Raw genomic sequence first — 17,241 nt, forward strand, 5'->3', positions numbered from 1 at the left:
GTTTGAAACACCTACTGTATGTAAGTTAATGCACTTCCAAGTTACAGGTTCTGAGTTACATACAATTGAACTGTAGACCTCAGTGGAGATATTGTCATAACAGAAAAAACACAGGTATAATTATATTAATTTTCTGCTATTGTGTGCCAGAATGCACAATACCAGAGCACTGGAGCTGGCACTCTAATGGAATGCAGTACACTTGTTTCATCAGTCAATCTGCTATTTTGAAATTAGGCAACATACTGCATGGCAATCAGTGGTGGAAAATGGAAATGGGGGGAACGCACTGATACACGGTTCTGGGAGTAAAAGTTGGGAGGAATGGCATTCCTGCTCAGATTTTTAATAAATATAGCTGTTTTACACTGTTTCTAAAGCATGTTCATGAAACAAATATAATTTGTGCTTGAATGCACCACAAATCCAGCACGGTCCATACTGCCAATGGGAAGGCATGACATTTCAGGGTCTCTGGAACCAGTCCTGAAAGTAGTGTTTCTGTGTCAGTGTTGTCATCACTACAGGTGTGCTAGAAGCTGCAGTCATATTGACAGGTCACCTGCATTTGAGACAATAAAATCCAAACGGACAAAGTAAACCCACTATCGAAGTGCACTATTTTCTCTCTAATTATGGTGTTACATTGCGAACAACAAATCTGTGATGAAATTATATTCTGTGAGCTGAATAAGCAGTGTCAAGTTTGTCAAAAAAAAGTACTGAAGCGCAACCTTGTTTGATCACCTACAAAGTGAGCTGTTCAGCCCCATTATAGTGAAGGTCAGGTGCAGTTAGGGTCAGCCAGTGCCACCAAGATAGCTACAGTAGCCAGTAGTTCAGAAAATGTCTTATTTGACATTAATGCAATGTTATAGATTTCAGACACTATCCTGCCATGACCTAGGGCAAGCAAATCAGGTTTGCTGCTACTTGTATGTAGTGTGGTTATACTGTCAGTTGGACCAATATTCACTTGTCGTGATGTACTGAATTTAAAAATCACACAAAAACACTAAAACTAGAACAAAGAGTTTAGGATATTTATTGAATTAGAATAAGGTCTGCAGGGATTCACTCAGTATCCATCCTGAAAGACAACAAAATCAAGTTAATCTCAAGCTTTGACAATATTCAAGTTGCTGCCAAGTAACAGACCGTACCTTGCTCTGGCCATATCCATGTGCAGATGCCCTGCTGTTGTTGAAACCATCCTGGCTGGAAGTAAGACCCTTGTACACCAGCTTCTCCGTAGAGCTGGTTTTGTTGAAACATTGCACCACTCTGACCATAGCTGGTGCCGTCAATACGTTGCTGTCCAGGTTGGCTGGGCTGTTTGACAAGCTAAGGGGCTTCAAAAATCAGTAGGGAGGGACAAAACATTCTGAGTCCTGGCGTTGTCAGGAAAGGAATCACTTAAGTAGTATGTCTTGCTACTGGTCCCTTCCTTGCTCCAAGCTAATAACAGCATGAGATACTGTGCCAGGAGGATACTGGCCAGTAAGGAACATGTAGTCAAAAGGATAGTCAACCCAACTTCTGTCTAGGGTTAATGGCTGAAGATTGCTGGTAAAATCCTGTCCAACAACTTTGACATCAGGAGGTGACCCTGTATCATTTGATGTTGCCTTGCTCATAGGTCTTTTCTACATGGAACAATTCACCTGCCTCGAACTGTGGAAGGAGAAGGTCAGATATACTCATTGTGCTAGGGCCAAGTGGTTCAGGGGGTTTACTTGCAACCACTTGGCGAGTACTAGGTCTCCTAGGTTTCCTCACCAGAAGGAGTACTGGGAGGACCAGCTGCCCAGGTGGTGCCTAGGAGCAGAAGTTACAGGATTTTAAGTATCAATGAATTACTATTCAAAAGCAAGGTCTCTTCACGAAATGCAAGTCTAGTTTTGATTATCATTAATGTTCGATTGCCTGGCAGTGGCTTTAAGTTTTCTCCAGAGAGAGACATAGGTTAAACACAAAGCACAAATGGGGCATTTGTTGTCTTCCATACAGACACGATGAGACACCAACACCAACCAGCAACAAACTTACACTGAAGGCCTTATATACACTCCCTACTGCAGGTAATTAAGTGGACAAAACTACTTAGGTGGGACAACAATCATTTAGAATAATATTAATATTTCTAATAATATAATATTTACCATAGAAATCAATAACGCATACACTCAAAATAATCACATAAATCAGCATTGTTGATGTCTTTAGTCCCCCCACCCTCAGCATCATGGTTTGCTCCTGCAGATATTAAGCAGGTGCTTGGGCCTATCACACACCTTTGCCTCCGCCCCCTGCTGAAGAGACAACCAGTAGATTGGACAGCTTGCTTTTGGCTTTAGCTACAGCCTACCGGACGTTAACTCCAACTGTCGTTCATTATGAAAAGATGAATGAACGTTTGTTTACTTGCTAACGTGTGGTAGTCGATTAACGTAATCATTGACGTCCCAATGGCTGCCATCAGGTTAATTAACGTTTGCTGCAAACAGGTTACAGGTTTATTGTTCATGTAACGTTCATGTAAGTTATTTAGTTAACGTTACTAGTTTGAGTGTCTGGGGGGTGTGTTGACTTACAGTTGTTTATAAGCTGTGATTAGTTGTAGATGCAAAACAGGTCAGTTACAGATTTCGTTATTGATGAGTATTGAACATAGCAGGTGATTAAACTCATTCCAAACACAAGAGACTTGATTTGGACTCTAGCTCACACTTGTAAGCATCTCTACTACAGCTACTTCGCAGAGCAGTCAAAACATCACAAAGAGCTGACCACCCTGAAACACCAGACAGCCATCACGTTGACTGAGCAGCTCTAGTGCTACTACCTCTGTTTGTAAACATTTACAAAAGTTGCAAGTGACCTGCCCTGACCAATCAGAACATAATGAGTTAATGATACACAGCTGCTAGCATCTTCCTGTTGAAGATGGATCCCCCATGCTGAAACTTCACCAGTGAGGGCATCAAAGTTGTTCTCAGTTTTTGCAAATGTTAATTATTTTGACACATTTCTATGGTAGACAGTTTTGTACCTAGTACAGAATGTTTTCAGCATAACTAAATTCTCAGTTTGTGTTTTTGTTCTGGTGATCTTTGTTTCTCTTTTCCAGACAGCAATCTCATTTAACATGCCTAAGCAAGATCCAAACATAACTTTTTTCTTCCGAGCAGTTGATTTACTTTGTCAAATAGTGTGACAATGCAGTTGTTGGGGTAGATCTTTTTGCTACTGCTTTCATTTAATTGTTTAGCAGTTCTTCCAATTTTAGTTTGAAGAAATCATGCCAAAATTCTGACAAAACATGGAAAGATAATGTGCTGGCATAGCCAAGCTGCCAAGAGGGTTCCTACTTCCCTAGAAGAGTAAACATTTGATCTTGGAAACAGTTTAACAACAAACATGTTCATTTGTGCAAACCCACATTACAGCAGGCTTTTTTTTGGTCACATAATCATATAAAGGGAACCTTGACCCGTCCCGTGACCTGAAGAATCTTAAACTGCATATGAGAACTATATGGGAAATCTAAATGCATTTGATAGTGGCACATCCCATCATTAAGATCTTACTCCTCTATACCCAGCTTGAGACTGTGCCAAATGTGCCGTGGTTCTGCATTGTGACAATTTCCGGCACTTCAGATGTGTATTTCCTGACTTTCTAATCAGAATGCTATTTTGTATCTCAAAAGGGGCTCCTTTCAGCCCAACATTAACAGCCCTCGTCTGTGATAATGTGGATGCTTCGGGCCATAGGCCACCAGCTGCATCCACTTGTCAGTCTTTGGTACAGATGCCCTGTCTGTCTGCGGTGGCGAATGAAACTCATGGACTAAATTGGCACTTATTGTGCAGAATGATTTTATGTACGCATTTCAATGTGCCTCATCCAATTCCTTAACATGGTTTAATTATATCTGCTGACAGCCATCTCAAATATTAAAATGATTTAAATGAAAAGCTCCTGTCCCTCTTGTAATTTGTCTTTGAGCGGCCAGTGGAGACCAAATGGAAAAGCTATAGATCTTTGTATCAAACCCGAATACTCTCAGGCAATTTATCCAAATCTGCTGGATTTTCGGTGCATCATAGTGGTTTCTCATACAAATCAAATGAAGAGAGCTCAATTATGATGGATCAATAATTCAGCATTCTCAATTATGCTTTAATTGTAAGAAGCAATATCATCCAATCTTATTGTGTGGATAGGTGTTGTTGCTTTGCAGAGCTTTAGCTGATTGTTTATATGAGATTAGAGCCGTGTATCTAGGAAAAGATCAGGCAATGTCACAGAGCCATGGATAGCCAGGAAGAGACGCATGCATAGACACACTCCTGCACACACTCAGATACACTCCTGAATACACATACACTCTTAATGACACAAACACATAACATAAAGCCAAATGCTGCCACTAAAATTTGCATGGTGCTCAGTAATGCATTAGTGAACATCACTTGGCAATCTGTTCATAGGGGCTTAATTGGATTTTAATACCGCCTCTGATCTTGTTTTCTAATTAACGGCGGTGGCTGGCAACCAAGCAGAACCATGCACCCAGCAACACCTTTGATCCCGGCCATATGGAGTTCCTCCAAGCACGCCGGGGATGTAAAAATCCCTCACCTAGACGTGGGCGAACAACAGGCCCCCGAATCAAAATGGATGGGGTGAGGAGAATGAAGGAGGGTGGAGAATGGGGGTGTTAAAGGAGGGGAGGCACAAGGTGGGGGTGGGCAGTGGCATGTGTCATCCACACACCCCGGCGGCATTGTTATTGATTAATTTCTCTCACGATCAGTTGTGATCAGATACATAAAACATGAGAGGGGGGGCCTGAATGCCTGTACACCTCATCATCTTTGCTGCCTTTCGACACCACTTCCTTGCTATGTGGAAATGTCAATAGCTTTTCTAATCTGTTTACTTCTCCCCTTGTGGCCACTGTGTTATGCTTTTGATGAAGGGCTGCCAAAAATGTGTCCTTTTCTACCCTTGCTTTTCTTGTTTTGGCAAACAGCGTATGGGTATTAAACTTCACATCTCCATAGTCACACTGGCTCTCTTGCTGTTATTTAGTTTTTTTTTAAGAGGATATCACTGAAAGACCCAGTGCAGTTTCTTAAATTCCGATTATTTAATAGATATTACGACTGCTTTGGGACTGATTTCTGTATACTCAGCCAGTTTTTAGAGGCTTGACTTGGCATCAGCATATTGACCAAGCCACCCTGCAGCCTCAGCGCCACTGGTTTTATGTTAGGCAACACATCATAAGTGGAAGCATCTAATTAGTCAATCTTCACGTTATGATGAATGCTAGAGGGAGTCTTTCTCGAAAAATTACAATATTGACCGTGTTCAAATGTCAGATCAAATTAAATATATTTTAAGCTTTAAGCTTCCTCATACTGTAGACATGCATCTATCTCATCTGCATGAATCAGTCAGATGGGCTTGTGTAAAAAGGAAAGCATAGATCTTATATATTATCTCATTAAATGAATAGTTGGAAAGGAGCTTCTTCTTTTTCTTCCAAGAGTTAGATTGATAGAAGATTGATATCACTTATGTCACTTCGTTCTGAAGGTAGCAGGTATGGTGACGACAAGTGAGAAATGGGGAGTTAATTAGTGAGCTTTAGAGGTGCTGGCAGGCAGATTTTGTTACCTTTGGACAGAGCCAGGCTAGCTATTTCAACCTGTTTCTAGTCTTTAAGCATGAGAGTGATATCAATCTCCCAGTGGTGGACAGAAACTAAGTACATTTACATGTACTGTACTTAAATACAAGTTTGAGGGACCTGTACTTAACTTGAGTTATTTTTTTTTGATACCACTTACTACTTCTACATCTCTACAGGAAATTGTACTTTTTACTTCACTACATTTATCTAACAGCTTTAGTAACTACTTTAGCTTTTTACTCACAAAACATATTCAGAGTTTATAAAATATGAGTTGTTTTTTTTTATAAATGAAACTATCCAACAGTTTATATAAGTACAGCTGGAACGATTAGTCTGCTGACAAAAAATTAATTAGCAAGTATTTTGATCATGTAAGTAATTTTTCATGCAAAAACTTTTAATTATTTAAAAATCTTTAAGGTATTGTTAATAATGTTGAGGTTTGGACTGTTGGTTGGATGAAACAAGCATTATGAAGGTGTCACTTTGGGCTCTGGGTAATTGTGACAGCATTTCTCACTATTTATTGCATATATCAGAATTTATACAAACAGTGAATTGATTAATGGAGAAAATAATCTGCAGATGAATTCATAATGAAAATAATTATTTATTGCAGTCTCATAAAAAGTAGTTCAAAATGAGCTCCACTTCAACAGTAAAATCCTCCTTTAACTGAACACATGAGCAATACAATGTCATGATGTAATTGTCAACGGGGGTCATTTTTCTGCATTGAGTACTCTTAAATTTAATACTTCACGTACATTTTCTGGATTATACTTACATAATTTAAATTAAGTATTTTTACAGTGTGGTATTAGTATTTTTACTTAAGTTAGGGATATGAATACTCCATCCACCACTGCAATCTCCTCATTTAACTCTCGGCAAGAAAGTGAAAGAAACGGTTAATTTAAGACCCAGTCGGTTCTTAGGTTTGTTTTTCCGTGTATCACCTCTTGCACACTTCTTAAGAAAGATACCTTATGCACTCAAGATGGTAGAAATTCCTGACCGTCTAACTCAAGGTAAAAACAGTGTACAGTAGGCTGTATCTGTGGAGGTTATCCGTCAAGGCAGCTGGACATGCTGTGCAGTCTTGAAGATATTTCACAAGTCATCCCAGAGGCTTTAACAGTTCTACCAACTGGTGGGGGAGATCAGCATTATTTAAAATGTATAGGTGGTAATAACCTTGACTTCAAGTGAGAGTAATGATATCACCCATGGTGATTTTGTTTAGTTCAGCAAGATGCCATTTCACTTCTGTCTGACAGAAAGCAGCTCATTAACTATGCATATCAATTAAAAACCTGATCACATGTAACGAAAATCATAGCTACATCACTTTGATTGACAACCAGGAGGACGTTGTTACTAAAGGGTGTCAAATTCCCCAGTACTGACGGATACAGCGTTTTGGGTATGTATGTTTACATTAACACGACATATATGTCAATAAAGTAAAATACATACTTGGAGTAAAAGAATAAAATCACTCATTATGCAAAATGGCCCATTTCAGATAATAATAATTATATATATATAAATATTTTATTGGATATTAAATAATAATGCATTCAATAGTCTTATCTCAACCAATAATAATTCATCATAATATTTGTTGATTTATTTGTATTAATCAAAATCTGCAAAATAACTCATAACTAAAGTCAACAAATAAAGGTAGTGGAGTTAAAATACAAAAAGTACAATATTTCCCTCTGGACTGTGGTGGAGTATAAGTATAATGTAGCAGAAAATTGTAATACTCAATAAAGATTACACTACTTGAGTAAATGTTTTTACATATTTTCCACCAGTGTAAAGTCCACACAGACGCTCTCATGCTGCTCTTTGGCAAATCATTTTTTAATTCACACTTTTGCACAGAGGCACTCTGACATCAGATGGCCTTCTACAACGACGGCAAAGAACAGGAAAGGCCTGAAAGTTTCCTCCAGAGATTGCACCTGAATAATGGTGCCTTTTTACATGCTGGTTGTTTGTCCTTCACATGAAAATTATTTGAACAATGTGTATATACTCCTTTTGAAGAGGATTGTGACATATTGTGCCCAGGCTAATGACTAGAAAATGCATCAAGACTCAAGTGGGATGTCTAATGAAGATGGTTGATCAGGGCCTGAAGGCCTTCTTTTTCTTTTATATGGAGCTTTCACTTTATGAAAAGAGAAATCCTTGCCCTCAAATTAAATTATCAAATTGTCCTTCAACCTTAGCATGTCACAAAGTTCTCATCTTTCTATCAAAGACACTTTCAAGCACACTGAACACTACGTTTACTTAAGTGGTATACTTGATTTTGGAGTCCTTTCTTTTAATACTTAATGGATGCCAGAAATGGAAAGTGGCTTTAGCTGATGTTTGAAACAATTACATGCTAATGACTAACACAGTTTCTGCCATGCTAACACTGTTGTATGCTTGCCATGTCTACATACAAAAGTCAGTAGAAAATTACAAGTGTGGCACAAATCCACCTCTGAAAAGATTTAACATCACCTTAGTTTTTGGACAATGCCGCTAATCTCCTGTTTATTACATTTTAGCGCAATATACTTTACTGTGTGATTAAACACCTTTTGCAGCACCAACATACTGTAGCTCAAATTACGTAAATGTACAATGATCTTCTTCTCAGCTGTCACAAAACTGATTCTGAATATAAGTATCTTCCTGTAACATAAAAGACAGTATATGACACAGATAATTATGTTCTTGTCTGAAAAAGTATTCCTCGCTCATGCTGTCATACAGCGTGTTACAGTATGTTAGTCCATTCACACGTCAGATGGCCAGTGGCACAAAAGCTGCTCCACCAGTTTTTTCTGACAGGGACACAGGCCTGTTATTCAAACTGTTCACAGACAAAAGGTTGCAGTATACAACAAAACCTGCTATGACATTTTTTTTTAACTGCATCTAAAGAAGTTATTTTTAATTGCAAAAAAGAAGGGAAAGTGCATATCCACTTAACCAAAAGTACACCATTTAAAAAAAATGTATAAGGCCTTGATGAGCTCATCTGTAGAAAAAAACATCCTAACCCCAAAAGGTTGTTTTAGTTATGTGATGACTTATTTTCCTTTAGTTTACAGTCCCACAATATTTAGTTTAAGTTTGGAAAGGGATTAACAATGTGGTTTGGATACAGCAGAGTTGTCATCTGAAGCGGATCAAGGTTTTAGCCTGAGCTGCACTTTACAATAAATGGAATAAAAGTTACACCTTTAAGCTGACTTGGCCCCTCAACAGTAAAGCTCACTTTGTAAATCAAGATGATATTTTGACCATATCATGATAATTGTTGGATAATAAGATGAAACAGGAGAAGATTTAAATTGATCCTGGGCTTAATCGCAAAGAGAGAGGTACAGTAAAGGAAAGATGAAAACACCCACATGGGATCTTAAATTCTTGCTTAAGGTAAATACAGTGTACATGTGTGTACAGTATGTACACGTTCATCAAATATGTGTCTGACTTTGAATCTAACTTGCTGCCTAATTACGAGTTCCACAGAACAGACAAACTTTTTTTTCCTTTTGTCCTATCACACACTTCCATGTACACAAGTATGCATCATACATATTGCAACGTCCACAGTGGTGTACACGCCCAGTGTACTTAGCCCAGGGTGATTCTGGCACAGTTACATAAACCAAAAAACAAGTCATATCAGCAATGCAAACCGTCCTCGGGTCAAAAGTGATCAACTTCAGTGGAATACCACAGTGACGTACAGATTGAGGAGCAGTTAGGTTTAAACCCTGGAATGAGCTACCTCAATTGGAGTTACGAAATTGACGGTTTAAACCTGCATCTGCATATAAGTTTGATTTATAGTGTGTGTGAGTCAAGATAGAATTTCATGTTGTGTCCCCATCTGTCCTCCCATAAAGAGACTCACTGTCAAGAGAAAAATATATATTTGAAAATAAGTTTTAGTCACTGACATTTAGAGACATAGAAATATCTGTATGTCATAGTAATCATAACAGTAAACAAGTGAGCACTCAAATCTATAAGAGCAACAGCCTTTCGGGAGCACCACATGTTTATACTACAGTGTAAAGGAATACAGGTTTTCTCCCATACCAGAGGAAGGAATTTCAAAAGAATATGGTCAAGTCAGAACCCTTTTGTCACATTGCAATTCACTCCTTTTCTGCCTTCTGTTAAAGAGGAGATTAAGTTGTCAAAATGTGGGTCTTGGTCCAGACTGGTCTTTTGAGTGGATATTCACTAGTCTGATCTCTGCCACTGCTAATAGACTGAGCTCAAAGGGGAGCAGGGAGAACAGAGGAGGGAGAGGGGTAAGAAGGCTTTAGGATCACTTTACCTGGATTCGGCAGTGTGGCGCTGGTGGATTAGTGCCCCGGGCCTCATGGCACGCTAGTCTGCAAACACCCCCATAACACTGTTCTCCAGGTACAAACACACATGCACACACATGCTCATTTACAGCACAGTGGCCAGTAAACACACAAATGCCTTTTGCACAGGCACATGTGGGTTGCCCTCACATCCAAACACACCAATGCTTTTAAACGCATTCTAGCGTACCTGCAAACACGGCAACATGCCAGCATGCATCTACTGTATTTGTTACACATGACAAAATGCCCAGTGACCTCTGTAGTTTCACAATCTTGTGTATATGCTGCCACAGCCCAGATGACATAGCACCAGATAAAACTACCTTAAATCTTCATTCCGGTGGCTTAACTTCTGCACTGATTTCTGGCTGCTGTACAGTTGGGATGCCTCACACAAACTTTCTTCGACATCCTAGAAGCTTTCAGAAGTCTGTTCCTGGTCTGATACCACTGTGTAAGGTCACTCACTCATCCAGAACTGCAAAACCATAACCCATAAAGGAAAAAATACAGGTTGTTCTTGGCAGGGAGAAGAGAAACCCACCGAAGCTTCATCCCTCTCTGCCGCCTCTGCCTGCTCTCCCCCCAGTCACTACCTGATGACTTCTCCATCCGTTTTAATTGGTAATTATTTTGCGGGGTTTAATGCCTTTATTCAGACTGTCAGTGTGGAGTCAGGAGAGGAGGATTAGGTGCCCCAGGGGGACGAGACACTGGCACGGCCAGGACAGCTCATTTTTACACGGGCAGGGGAGGAGGACAGCTCATCTTTGATCCGGTTGGGGCTTCGCAGGCCAGAGGGGTGACAGCTGCACTTTCTTTAGCCCACATTTGAATTTGAATTCTATCTTAGGATGCAGCGCGCCGCGGACTTGGCAGGGCAGTGGGGTAATCTGCTCGGCACAAACGCCCGGGCCTTTTCTTCCTGTGTGCCCTCGCAGAGATTGGAGTAATTAAAGTTAAATGGAATGCATTAAAAACTCACTTGTGCCGAGGCTGTGGCGGCCGTGCCAACAGTGAATGGGCTGGGGCTGTCCTTTTACGCTACTCTAATCCTGCGGAATATATGTGTGCCCCGTGACTTTGATGCTACACTACCAAAGCATTGGAAACGGCTACCAGTGGAGCTACAACTGACTGCTGGCTTTCACGTCAGAAGAACATCTTGGAGAGCAAATTCAGCTGGATTCTGACATTGGCAGGAGGTTGGATGGAATCAGCTCGGGAAGGCTATTAGCACTTTCCAGACTCACATGTCACTTGCAAATTGTCACGCTTTGATGTACGGCCTATTTAAATACCACACACTGCCTTTCCCCTGACCTGTGGTAATATTTAGAGTGAATCCTGACTAGCTGTCCTTAACAACTAACTTGTACAATCAATTGTTCCACAAAAGGTTGGCCCATACATGAAGAGCTTTCCATGCCAACAAATGCTGGCTCTCAACCAAGGCAACTTTGCAGAAGAGATGGGTGTTCCCAGTTTATCAGCCATCTTGACGTGGACAGTAATTGCAGCAAAAGACAAACTTGCAACTATAGCCATAGGCTGGGAACCAGACCTGCTCTTCAAAATGGATGTCAAGAGACTTGAGGCATCAGACACTAAGATAATTGTTGCCGTTTTTCATTTTAGAGGAATGTGGACAGAGACAGGGGGGCAGGCTACAAAACTGTCATCATAATCTCTCCCTGGCTTTGTGTGTGATCCTCAAGCCCTTCTAATGAGAGGAGATAGGACGAGAGGAACATAGGTGTGTGGGAGGAGTGGAGAAAAAAAAGACGTTTTGTAGGGAAAATACAGGAGAGAGCAAGTGGTAAAAGGAGTGACTAAGATGCATATCAGGATGGAGAAAAAAATATTGCACACTCACTGATTTTACCTTTGTGCTTTACTACTATCTTGAATATCTAGGCTAATTTACAGACACACAAATCAGTAAATCAATCAGACAGTCAGTGACCAGCCTTCCAATCTGTAGACCAAACAACACCTTATCCAGAAAAAATGAAAAGAACAGTGATGGATGAGGTATTCAGATCCTTTACTTAAGTAAAAGTACTAATACCACACTGTAAAAGTAGTCTAGTAGTAGTAGGTTTCACAGTTAATGCCTATACAGCCAAAAGCATGCATGTATTTGTACGATAACAATGTATGTTACCACCAAATATCTCCATTTAGGCCCATAGGGGACCAGGTATATAAATATGGTGGCCACTCAGTTTGAAACTAATATTAGACATTTAAATTCAACCATTACCTTTTTCATACCTACTATAAATCCATATATATATATATGATATGTATCATATATATGTATGATAAAATTTGGATCTGAGCATGTTTTCTATCCAGCTGTGTCCCTAAAAATGCCGTCAATTTTCGATGACTCAGCACCTCCTGCTATCTGTCCATTGCCAACTTCTACTGCCAGCGCAGGAAGTAGTTTGCTCTGCTGGATGGGTTTGTATCATGTCTGGGTCTCATGTAGGGAATCGGAGACATGAAAGTGGCATCAACTTACTCATGTAACTCTCAGCGAGAACACAAATAAACATATTTCTCAAAATTTTGAGGTATTCCTTTAACCACAGTTTATTTGCCAAAGCTACCATCTTCTCGTAACTTTATCCATAATTTTCCATATTGCAGAATTGTCTGAAGAGTTTTGCAGTTTTCATTAGGCGTTCCTGTGGGTTGGTGTACAACGGAAAATTCTCTAAGATCTCAAAATATATTCTTATATATTAATTTCCTTCAAATATCTAATTATTATATAAGACAATGAAGAAAGACATTCTGCAATATACATATTTACATGATGAATCTGTCTTCTTGTTACCTGGAATATTTTGTATCAAGCACCTAATTTGGATTTTGACTGCTGATCTGACAGAGTCTTCAGGCAGATTAGATGAAAGACCAGTGAAGAATGGGGAGACAGACAGCGTGAACCCACAAACCAGACAGAGAGGTAGACTGGCAGACAGACTGAGAGAGAAACTGACAGACAAAAAGACAGATTCACAGGCCAAACAGACAGACAGCTACCCCTGCACAAGTTAAATGGACAGAACTCATGCATCTGGACATTTCCCCTGCAGGTCACGCTTCAAGTATATCTGCAATGCATAAGTCCTCTCTTAAATTGCAAAATCAGGGGAAAGTGCCATGATTACAATCATACTGCTATTGTCTGTAATAAACAGGCAAACCGGTGCTTCTGTGGAGGAGGGATTCAAGTGCTTGTTCACTTAAAAGTGAAAAGAATCCCTGAATAAGTAATTAAAAAGCATCTGAATACCAGTATAAGACCTTGGTTTATACTTTTGCAGATTTGATTAGTGGTGATTTGTCTATTCGCTGACAGACGCTTGATGGTGGCGAGATAAGGGAAAAAAGCCAAAGCTTTTGGCTGGGAAGCCCTATTATTCATGGGCAGCAGATGAGTGTGTGTATTTCCATTAGATGTGTGAAGGCCTCTAAGGTCTAAGAATGCACTTTAATAGATACCTGTCAAATGTAATTAACTATGTTTTTCCTATATCATACGCTTTCCCATCGCCTCCAGCCAGAGGCTCCACAGTGTGTTTGTGTGTGTATCTACAAGTACACATGCATATGTGTGTCTGTGTGTGAGAGAGACAAGAGTCTGTCTCAGCGCCTTTTGCCACCCAGCGATTGGAGACAGTTTTAATTGCAGCATGACAACCACAAGAAAGGACCAGAAGCCCCATAAAAGCCAAAGCAAGCTGGCAGCCGTCCCACAGTGGAAAGCTAGCCATGCCATAATTACAGGTAAAAAGACCTCTAGCACTGTAGCTCAGCACTGTGTTTATTTGACACCAATCATGCAACTATGCAGGTATCCCAACAATAACGTGCTCTGTCCCGACAGGACTGAGGTGCCTCTGAGAAAGACTTGGACATCACCGGTAATCAAGGAATGTCTTGTGGCTTGGAGACTGAACCCTTGTCAGAACATGAAAGCGAGCAGAGAAACCTTGATTTTAAAGAGCTCAGATGAATTCACCAGTGCAAGTAACATAGTTCGCAGGCTGAGAGGAGCCTCGCAATGCATCAATAATTCATTTTACAAGAATCACTTCTGCCTCCAGTGAGCAGGTCGATTTAAACGTTTTGATATCCACATCCAAGGGCGCAACGGGCTGCATTAAAGACGCATTAGCAAAGTTAGTGACACCTCCTGCTGACAAAGGAATACATTCTTTCCTGAACTAAAGCAGAGACGGTCACCTGTGCTTATTCTAGTACTAGGTGTGATATGCACTGACTTTTTTTCTTTGTGGTTGTAGAGTATTCAGTTTTGTATGAGCAGAGGAGTGTTTAATGACGGTATGCTTGATAGCGCAAACATTTAGCCTGGCCTATGGGAGGAGCAAGGTTGTCTCTCAAATCGACAATGGTGACAATGGGGATGGAAAAAGGGCTCCTGAATGATGAACACTGCATGTGTTTAAAGAAATGTTTTGAAGTGAACTGGGGACCCCCCCTCCCTTTATTGTACAATGTTTTAAATTTGCTCAGCTCATTCAAATCAGACTTTATCTCCCAGCTCCTTTTAGGCAATCACTTTGGTAATCACTCCAATACACTGGCAGTGTAAATTAAAAACATTTTAGTGACAGCATTGGTCTCTATTTGGAAATCCAGACCCTAGCACATAAATCTCACCTCTCTAAGTACTTTACGAGAGCAGAATGTGTGTTTTATGCGTTCTTTATGAGTGTGGAAAGGCCACATCTTGAATGACACTCACTGCCAGACCCATTGGGGGGGGGGGATACAAAAAAAACGTTTTACAGGCTCATTTTGTATAACATATGCTCACTTTCCACTTTCCACTTTCCACAAGGAGTAAATACACCGGGCAACATATTTCCTCTCACTGCTGTTCGCCTCTTCTTTCAGTTATTCATTCAGTGACTGTGTTATTTACTTGTATCCTGGTTGTGGTGATTTACGAGTTAGGTAATGACTGTCAAGGCAGTTGGCTGCTAAAGTGGTGAACCGGGACCGGGTGAAGGGCAGTGTTTATCACAGTATTGACTTTCTGACGAGGATTCCACAGACTCTTTTGTCACTGATGCTGGGCCACTCGAAGAACTGGTTGAGGGAGGTCACATGACCCGCAAGATTGTACTATCCCAGTTGTTTGATTCTTTAATCAGGTTCTTTGATTTCTACAATTTTTTTTTTCCTTTTTTAAAATGTTGTTAAAGTTTTGAGAGCCAACAAGAAACCACAGCCATTAGTAGAGGCACCAAGCAGCAGGAACAACCCGTTCTCACTCCAAAGTCACACACATATGAACACTTGGTCAAGACCCCATGGCATTCATTTTTAAAGCACTGGGAAGCGTCATTGTTAAATGCTAAAAGCTGGCAGAGTATAAAGATGTTACTTACATACATATTTGAAACCAAACCATGATCTTTTCCTAAACCTGACCAAGTAGATTTGGTGCCTAAACCTAACCAAAGTTTCACAGCGTTAACCATGTGCCGATTAAAATCAACCTAGTTCTATTTTGAAAGTGTAACCAGACGTTGCGTATTTATTATCGCTAACTTGACTGCGGAGCCCTACAAGTACAAAAACAGCGATAAATGGGTCTTGGCCAAGCGTCCATATGTGACGAGTTGGGAGTAAGAATGTGTTGGCAGGAAACACTGAACACAACAGTTTTGGAGATTTGGTTGTGTGATAAAGCCAACTGGAGCACCCACACTGTAAAGGTAGGCTACAGACGGAAGGCAAACAACAGGGAAGTGAAGAGACAGTCCATGAGAGAGACAGAGAGAGTTTCTACTCCCCCTGCTACTCTGGAATATAACATAATAGGCAGGCTGAGGGACAACAGAGCAGGAGGGTTTCCCTCTCTCTCATAAAAATCGAACCTGTCTTACTAATCTAAGTTTTACTATTTCTCTCCCATAAACTTGCACTGCATTGATTCTCAAAAATACCGAACTAATGTGCATCCTGTATCAGTTTAACACAGAACACGTCTTTTAGTTTCCAATCATGGAACGATTCCTACTCAGTTCCATATTTAGCATATGTATATGAGAGTAGTATCAATATACGTCTTAATTTTAACTCATCCAAATCTTCAATTCATTCACATCAAATCCCACCATAGAATTTATTAGCTGCTGTTTTTGACAATATGCAATTCGTTTCAAATACAAGTTTTGATCTGTGTTCCCAGGGGACTATAACACTTCACACACACACAAACATATGGTGTCCATCTGTCTATACATTTCCCAAAGATGTAATTGATCTACTGTCAAATTTAATAGGAAAAGATATTCTTGAGAACATGTTGTTACTTCATGAGGATGATTCTACACTGTTAATTTTAACACTACAGAAGTTGTTGGCTAGCTAGGCAGCACTGAAGATATTAATTGTTCAGTGATGGATACCAGCACACAAGCTTCACGGTGGAAAGGAGTTATAGTGCCTGCAGGATGTTGTGGTTATGGAGGTTTTTACTGCCAGAATTCACAAAGTAAAGGCATGTAGAGAATAGAAACAGGGGAAGAAACTGCCCCAGCGATTATGAGGCTGCTTACCAGATGAACTTCACTGATTGCATTTAAACTGAAGATACAGCAACCTTTACTAGTTCTCCATCATATGTTTTTTCACATGTCCTGTTAAATGTTACATGATGTTATGTTTATGTCATTTAAATATTATGTTATCCCCCACACCGACAGCAGCAGCAGAACTCGGGGGTGTTTCACAGGAGAGAAATAAAAAAGAGAAAAGATATGGTCGAAGATAAAAGAGTGGGCTGAGTTTGATCCAAACGGTCCGACAGGCCACCAGCTCTCTTGTCTGTGTCACTTAGCACTGATGAACTCTACTCTGAGCTTCAAAAGAGAGGCGACGGAAATCTGGAGGAGACCACACACAACTGTGAGAGGGAGGGTAGCCTCTGATCTGTTGACAGAGAAGATGAACTAGGGGGATTTCATCCCTGGATTGATACTATGTCAACATGACTGTACCGCTAATATTAAGGACATACAGTTGTCACAAGTTACAGTAATTGTAATAGTAACACTGAATGGTATTTTTTTT

The sequence above is a fragment of the Micropterus salmoides genome, unplaced genomic scaffold (assembly GCF_014851395.1).
Source record: "Micropterus salmoides isolate LMB-PRFRI ecotype aquatic unplaced genomic scaffold, ASM1485139v1 Ms_hic_scaffold_18, whole genome shotgun sequence".
Classification (NCBI taxonomy): domain Eukaryota; kingdom Metazoa; phylum Chordata; class Actinopteri; order Centrarchiformes; family Centrarchidae; genus Micropterus; species Micropterus salmoides.